Source organism: Oncorhynchus tshawytscha, linkage group LG13 (assembly GCF_018296145.1).
Source record: "Oncorhynchus tshawytscha isolate Ot180627B linkage group LG13, Otsh_v2.0, whole genome shotgun sequence".
NCBI lineage: Eukaryota > Metazoa > Chordata > Actinopteri > Salmoniformes > Salmonidae > Oncorhynchus > Oncorhynchus tshawytscha.
The window spans coordinates 41,316,232-41,325,179 of record NC_056441.1 but is presented as its reverse complement, the minus strand read 5'-3'; the positions used below and the strand labels follow the sequence as shown (position 1 = coordinate 41,325,179).

The window sequence follows — 8,948 nt, the reverse complement described above, 5'->3', positions numbered from 1 at the left end:
ATGGGTGAGCTACATGACATTTAGCATGAAGTCACCCAGGTGTCCCACACAAGTTGCCCAAATGTACCCAAGTGGCCGAATTGGTGAAATTACCTATAACTATATACAACAGTGCAAATAACTATATACAACATATCAAAAAGCAATTCTAACATACACAAAAAAAATGTTAAAACATTTATTTTCTAACATTTAAAAAAAAAAAAAACAGTACACCCTTTGGAAGTCCTCTACACAATATTTTGCTGCCTGTGCCATGTCCCATAGCAGTCTCTTTCTGATGTAAAGCAGAGGCAAACTGAACAAGTGGTGCAGGTCATGTGACACAGAACACAACGACACCTCCATGCTGTGCCCTTTTGGCCCTGAGACACAGTTATGCCTGCAGTAATGAACTGTGGCATATGAACACCACTGGAGGCAGGAGTAGAGGGGGCAGAGATAGAGCGGGCAGTTTGGCACCGGGGGCTCCCAGTCGGAGTCGCTATCACTGTGAAAGAAAACAAGAACAATATTTGTATTGTATGAGCCTTTTATCATCACATTAAATAAACAGATCTGTATTGTATAGAGCAGAGGGAACAGTCACTAAGGTGAAGTGCTGTTCCATTCAACTCCGGCCATTGTTGTGGGCTTGCCCTCCCCCGAAAAGCACCCAATGGCTATTTCATATGGAAATGGAGAGGAGTAGCAGGCGCAGTGGCCATGTGTGTGTTTGCTGTTCTACTCCATTCCATTTGAATAAAAAAATAGAAAATATATATATATCTGACATGGAATATACACTGCTCAAAAAAATAAAGAACACTTAAACAACACAATGTAACTCCAAGTCAATCACACTTCTGTGAAATCAAACTGTCCACTTAGGAAGCAACACTGATTGACAATAAATTTCACATGCTGTTGTGCAAATGGAATAGACAACAGGTGGAAATTATGAGCAATTAGCAAGACACCCCCAATAAAGGAGTGGTTTTGCAGGTGATAACCACAGACCACTTCTCAGTTCCTATGCTTCCTGGTCACTTTTGAATGCTGGCGGTGCTTTCACTCTAGTGGTAGCATGAGACGGAGTCTACAACCCACACAAGTGGCTCAGGTAGTGCAGCTCATCCAGGATGGCACATCAATGCGAGCTGTGGCAAGAAGGTTTGCTATGTCTGTCAGCGTAGTGTCCAGAGCATGGAGGCGCTACCAGGAGACAGGCCAGTACATCAGGAGACCAGCCACCTCATGTGGCTGGAGTGTGTCAGCAGTTCCTGCAAGAGGAAGGCATTGATGCTATGGACTGGCCCGCGCGTTCCCCAGACCTGAATCCAATTGAGCACATCTGGGACATCATGTCTCGCTCCATCCAGAGTTGCACCACAGACTGTCCAGGAGTTGGCGGATGCTTTAGTCCAGGTCTGGGAGGAGATCCATCAGGAGACCATCCGCCACCTCATCAGGAGCATGTCCAGGCATTGTAGGGAGGTCATACAGGCACGTGGAGGCCACACACACTACTGAGCCTCATTTTAACTTGTTTTAAGGACATTACATCAAAGTTGGATCAGCCTGTAGTGTGGTTTTCCACTTTAATTTTGTGGAAATCCAGACCTCCATGGGTTGATAAATTTGATTTCCATTGATAATTTTTGTGTGATTTTGTTGTCAGCACATTCAACTATGTAAAGAAAAAAGTATTTAATAAGAATATTACATTTCATTCATTCAATATTATATTTCATTCATTCAGATCTAGGATGTGTTATTTTAGTGTTCCCTTTATTTTTTTGAGCAGTGTATATATATATATATATTACACACACACACACAAACAAACCACACATTTCATTGCAAATTGCAAAATATATATATATTTATTTCATAAAACGGCATTAGCACTTACCCGTCCAGAAGTACGTCCTGTCCTTGCAGAAACAGCTCCTCAGCTCCTGTTTGAATCATAACACTCAAAGATTCCTGAAACAAAAAACTTTCCAGATCACTTTCCAAATCAATCTCTTCTATTCTATAATCTGGTGCAAATCTGTATACTTAGACTTTGACTTCGCTTTTCCTGATTTATTCGCCATGATGTCTTCAATGAAATCATTGAAAATACAACTTTCCAAAATACTGCTGTGCGTAACAAGCCTCACAGCAACTCCTCTGATAGTCAAGGCGAGAATGGAGTTCCTTACGCGTGCATTTTCAAACAAGGAATGGTGGTCCAACCCAAAACCATTACATACTGGCGTTTACCTCGGCTCATTGGCTATCTACCCAGCTAGATTTCAAGAAGATCAGTGGTCATTGGGCATACAGTCAATCAACGAAGTTTCGCTAAAATTATTGGTGCGCAAGGTAGTCATTGCTCGTTGTCTTCAAATCAGTTCACTTCGGTCAATACTCACCGCAAAAAAAATCAATTGGCTGTGTTGCAAACATCCAGAGGAATGCACTGAAACCAACCATGACTAGATAAACGATTGTTTACCGTGTGTAATTACGTCGAATGCTCTGTAAAAAATTGATAGAGATGGAATTCACGGCACAAACAGGTTACAAAAAGTTTTTCGATTTAGGCTATAAAAATTGATTTTATCAAAGAAAACGGCACTTCATTTGATCACTGGAACCCTCAGGAAGAGACATAAGAGCAAGATATCAGAATGTAAGTCATAATTTTACCTTCAGATGTGAATGTGTAAAAACTGTCATGGCAGAAAATGTTTTTGTTGTTGAATGCTCTTCTCAAACAAAGCATGATATTTGTTCTCTGTAATAGCTATTTTAAATCGGAAAAAGTAGTTTGATTACCAAGATCCTAATCTTTTGAAGGATGTAAGACACGTGCATTTTCAAGAATGTTTAATGTTACGACGTTGTACTTTTAATTGTCACTGAAATTTCCCCGATGTTCGGGATCCCTGTACGGGGATCGCAGCCATATAAGGTTTTAACCTCAGTGAGCATTCTGCACTGTGCTCTTGCAGTCATCTTTGCAGGATGGCCACTCCTAGGGAGAGTAGCAACAGTGCTGAACATTCTCCATTTATAGACAATTTGTCTTACCGTGGACTGATGAACATCAAGGTTTTTAAAGATACTTTTGTAATCCTTTCCAGCTTTATGCAAGTCAACAATTCTTAATCTTAGGTCTTCTGAGATCTCTTTTTGTTTGAGGCATGGTTCACATCAGGCGATGCTTCTTGTGAATAGCAAACTCAAATTTTCTGAGGTTTTTTTAATAGGGCAAAGCAGCTCTAACCAACATCTCTAATCTCGTCTCATTGATTGGACTTCAGGTTAGCTGACTCCTGACTCCAATTCATTTTTGGAGAAGTCATTAGCCTAGGTGTTCAAATACAAACTTTTCCCAATCTAGATTGTGAATGTTTTTAAATGTATTCAATATAGATGAGAAATAAACTAATATGACACACAAATTATTGTAAGCACACTGTTTGTCTATTGCTGTGACTTAGATGAAGATCGGATCAAATTTGATGACCAATTTATACAGAAATCCAGGTAATTCCAAAGGGTTCACATACTTTTTCTTGCCACTGTACATACTAATTTGACATTTTAAAAAATCCTGATAATATCCAGTCATTGCTCTTTTCTTCATTACCATGCTGAGGATTTCATTTATTTTCTGTTAAGAAATTGAATACAAGTTGTTTGGTATATTTACTACATTTCGTATGTTTAGTTTTTTCTCTGAGAAGTTCATTTAAAGTTTTATATATGATTTGGTGTATTTAGATACATTTCCATGTTAACACACAGTAACTAAAAACCTGATCTAATTGAAATATTCATACTGAGTTTGCAACCAATTTGCAGCAAACAGTAGAATATTTGCCACACGTTTCCCTGACTTGTTTGCAAGAAGTTAACAAGTTGCTGCAAATTTGCCGAAACTGTTTGCCAAAAGCAAATTTACATGTGAAAATATGAGCTTGCTGCAAATTGGTCAAAGGTTTGCCACAGCTGTTTGCCAGAAGCCTATTTTTTGGTAAGGGTATAATTTAACATCTTTATTATAGTATTTGTTCAATCATTTCACACACATATAATAGTAGATATTTTTGAGTACATGTATTTATTTTATGTACAATAAATAATCATAAGGTTATCTTTATGAGTACAGAGTGCAACATGCCTAATAGGGAAAATGATAACTTACTAGATATGATAATTAATAGTGACATGGTTGAGAAGATGGTATGCCATTGAAAAATGCTTGTCATTGATGTGTTCCCAGTATAAATAGTGACATAGATTTGAACTGTTCATAACGATGCTATAGTAGGATGTTGTTTAGCCTAGAGGTAAAACCAGTTTGAGTTGTCACTTTGAGCTATTTTTATTTTATTTCACCTTTATTTAACCATGTAAGCTAGTTGAGAACAAGTTCTCATTTACAACTGCGACCTGGCAAAGATAAAGCAAAGCAGTGCGACACAAACAACACAGAGTTACACGTAGAATAAACAAGCGTACAGTCAATAACACAATAGAAAAAAAGAAAGTCTATATACAGTGTGTGCAAATGGAGTGAGGATGTAAGGCAATAAATAGGCCATTGTAACGAAGTAATTACAATTTAGAAAATTAACACTGGAGTGATAGATGAGCAGATGATGATGTGCAAGTAGAAATACTGGTGTGCAAAAGAGCAGAAAAGTAAATAAAAACAATATGGGAATGAGGTAGTTAGATAGGCTATGTACAGCTGCAGCGATCGGTTAGCTGATGTTTAAAGTTAGTGAGGGTAATATGTCTATTTTTTTCATTTTTTAAATTGTCATTTTTATATATTAAAAATGTTTATTTATTTATTTATTTATTATTTAAAGAAAATATATATATTTTTTTGCAATTCGTTCCAGTCATTGGCAGCAGAGAACTGGAAGGAAAGGTGGCCAAAGGAGGTGTTTGCTTTGGGGATGACCAGTGAGATACACCTGCTGGAGCGTGTGCAATGGGTGGGTGTTGTTATCGTGACCAGTGAGCTGAAATAAAGCGGAGCTTTACCTAGCATCGACTTATAATTGACCTGGAGCCAGTGGGTCTGGCGACGAATATGTAGTGAGGGCCAGCCGACTAGAGCATACAAGTCGCAGTGGTGGGTGGTATATGGGGCTTTGGTAACAAAACGGATGACACTGTGATAGACTGCATCCAGTTTGCTGAGTATAGTATTGGAAGCTATTTTGAAAATGACATCGTCGAGGATCGGTAGGATAGTCAGTTTTAGATTTAGATCTAGATTTAATTTTGGATTGGAGATGTTTAATATGAGTCTGGAAGGAGAGTTTACAGTCTATCCAGACACCTAGGTATTTGTAGTTGTCCACATATTCTAAGTTAGAACCGTCCAGAGTAGTGATGCTAGTTGAAAAACAAGCATTTGCTTTTACTAGCGTTTTAGAGCAGTTGGGAGGCCACGGAAGGAGTGTTGTATGGCATTGAAGCTCATCTGGAGGTTTGTTAACACAGTGTCCAGAGAAGGGCCAGATGTATACAAAATGTCGACTGCGTAGAGGTGGATCAGGGAATCACCTGCAGCAAGAGCGACATTGTTGATATATACACCGAAAAGAGTCGGCCCGAGAATTGAACCCTGTGGTACCCCCATAGAGACTGCCAAATAAGAATTTGTTCTTAACTGACTTGCCTAGTTAAATAAAGGTAAAATAAAAAAATTAAAAGGTCCAGACAACAGGCCCTCCGATTTGACACACAGAACTCTGTCTGAGAAGTAGTTGGCAGTCATTTGAGAAACCAATGCTGTTGAGTCTGCCGATGCGAATGCGGTGATTGACAGAGTCGAAAGCCTTGGCCAGGTCGATGAAGACATAGTACTGTCTTTTATCGATGGCGGTTATATCGTTTAGTACCTTGAGCGTGGCTGAGGTGCACCCGTAACCAGCTTGGAAACCCGGAATACACAGAACTAAAGCAGAACTAAAGCTTAGTGAAACTAGCCTGCATAAAACTTGCTGTCTTTTTCAGAATATTACTTGTTTTAGTACATTTTATGTATTTAAGAACTATAACAACACATGGAAACCTATGGAGGAGGTATCCTTATTGTGAATGGTTTGTCTAGGCTAAGGTGCTCCAGATGGCCACCAGGGCTGCACCAAGGGCCACTGTGAGAGGTAGTTGTACGGAGCCAACCCCGTTGCAGATTGGTGCTGGAGCAGGTCTATGAGACGATGTAGCCGACTCCCAGGAATATGGAAGAAGTGGATGTGGTGTTGCAGAAATGTGTGACCAGGCAGCCCTTGTGCTTGATGCTACTGATGTTGAACACTGGAAGAAGGAATAGAGGAGGAGCAATTGTAAGTCCAGGTAGTTGTTGTTTGGGTAGTCAGCACTATATTTTACCGCTACAGAAAAGACTAGGTATTAGCAGAGAAACTATTTGATGAAATGGTAATTACACAGTAAAAACCTAGAAATGACCTATTTTTATTGTAGCTTTCTACTTGGATGAAACCACAGGGTCAGTACCTGCTTGTCCGCTCTAGCAGTTGGGCTCTGAGGTGCTACATGTTGTATTTGTACCAAACAGACAAAGACTGGTGATCCCCATAGAACATGTGTTGCGATACAGAGACTGCTGTGAGATGGATGGAGAGACAGAGCAGAAAGAGAAGATGGTGATTGACCTTGTTGACGGTGACAATAAAAATGGTAATGCTTGCATCGACCTGGGATTTTAAACTGTCAAGGGTTGGGTTTGACTGCTCTTCTGAGATTTGGAGTGTGAGTTAATATAGGTGTGAATGTTTTGAAGAGAGGAGGGAGCAGGTTTCTGTTTAAAGTTTTACTAGTCATATGTACGGGATACACATGGTATACACCATCCAAAAAAATGCTTACTTGCGTGTTCCTTCTCGACAATGCAACAACAATTAGAAATAAAAACAATAAGAATACGAACATAAGGTAAGTGGCTCAGTTGAATAGATAATACAGGAAGGCAGAATTTATAGTGTTTCGGGAAAAGGGTGATTGGGGGGCAAATGTTACAATTGTGCAGTAAGTTTCTGTTAGCGGTAAGCAAATCCAGTGTACCTGGCATGCTGGCCTTGATGTGGGCCATGACCAGCCTCTTTTGACACTTCATGATGACTGGGATGAGTATGACGGGGTGATAGTCATTTGGACACATCATCTTGTTTTTCTTGGACACTGGGACGATGGTGGTCTCCTTGAAGCAGGCGGGGACTATGGCCTGGGACAGTGACATGTTTAAGAAGTCAAAAAAGAAGCCCATCAGCTGGTCAGCATACACTGAGGACACGGCCAGGGATGCCATCTGGGCTGGCAGCTTTGTGAGTATTCACTCTTTTAAGAGTTTTCCCTCACTTCAGCCTCGGAGAACGAAAGCACCTGGTCGTCCGTAGCAGCGAGAGTCTTCCTGGATGGTTCGATATTGTCTGCTTCGAAGCAAGCATAGAATATGTTAAGATCATCTGGGAGGGACACTTTGGTGGGCCACACAGCTGGATTTGCCTTTGTAGTCCGTAATAGTCTGTAGTCCTTGCCACATGCATCGCAAGTCTTGAGTTGTCGACTGTCAATTCAAGTTTGTGTCTGTATTGTCTTTTTGCATCCCTAATGGATTTGGGGAGTTCGTACCTGCTTGCCTTGTATCTGTCACGCATCACCGAGTCATCAGAGTTTGTTCTGCTGACATTGAATGCTGCAGTACGGGCTCTCAGCATGGTACAAATATCTCTGTTCATCCAGGGTTTTTGGTTGGGGTATGGCCAGATTGTGAGTACAACAACAACACATTTCCCAGTGAAGCCTATGACTGACAATGTATACTGAACAAAAATATGAACGCAACATGTAATGTGTTGGTCCCATGTTTCATGAGCTGAAATAAAAGTTCACATATACATTTTCCATATGCCAAAACCTTATTTCTCTCAAATTTTGTTCACAAATTTGTTTACATCCCTATTAGTGAGCATTTCTCCTTTGCCAAGATAATCCATCCACCTGACAGATTTGGCATATCAAGAAGCTGATTAAACAGCATGATCATTACACAGGTGCACCTTGTGCTGGGACAATAAAAAGCCACTCTAAAATGTGCAGTTTTGTCACAACACAATGCCACAGACGTCTCAAATTTTGAGGGAGCATGCAATTGACACTGACTGCAGTAATGTCCACCAGAGTTGTTGCCAGATAATTTTATGTTAATGTCTCTACCATAAGATGCCTCCAACATTGTTTTAGAGAATTGGGCAGTACGCCCAACTGGCCTCACCAACGCAGACCACAAATAGACCATCGCCAACCCAGGACCTCCACATCTGGCTTCTTCACCTGCGGGTTCGTCTGAGACCAGCCACCTGGAAAGATAATGAAACTGAGGAGTATTTCTGTCTTTAATAAAGCTATTTTGTGGGAAAAAACTAATTCTGATTGGCTGGGCCTGGCTCTCCAGTGGCTGGGCCTATGCCCTCCCAGGCAATATGTGCACATTTGTCATTTTGTTCATATCCTTTGCTAGTTAGGGAGTTATTAGCCCAGTGTTAGATCATCTGTAGTCAGAAATGGGGGAGTGATTGCTTCATACAAGAGCACAAAACGTGCATTTCTTGTCATCTTTGAAAAAGAGTCAGGTCGAGATTTATTTTTGTCTTAAAGGGGCAGTGTTGTATTTTGAGACAGGCTTGAATAAGCTAAGTAGCCAATAGGCAGAGGGTAGCATAATTTTGTCTTCTCAGTAATAATGGTATGGGAATAATGATGCATTTTATTTTGTAAAGTGTTTTCTTGCATCAAACACATTTTCAGCCACCTCCTTGTTTGAATGACAAGTGGAGAAACGGGTTAACGTCAAGCCCTGTAAGTCTCATGGAATGTAGGCCTACATTGAACACCACTCACTCATTGGCTGCTATTGTAGGCTGAAT

General features: G+C 40.3%; 1 long non-coding RNA gene across 1 annotated transcript; it reads right to left on the bottom strand.

Moving 5' to 3' along the window:
• Window positions 1–5,834: 5,834 nt before the first annotated feature.
• On the bottom strand, window positions 5,835–7,927 carry LOC121839066. The gene is made up of 3 exons (XR_006078621.1): window positions 7,087–7,927; window positions 6,520–6,628; window positions 5,835–6,318 (listed from the first exon to the last, which is right to left on the bottom strand). It is a non-coding gene; the product is annotated as an uncharacterized LOC121839066 (long non-coding RNA).
• Between the last annotated feature and the right edge of the window lie 1,021 nt (window positions 7,928–8,948).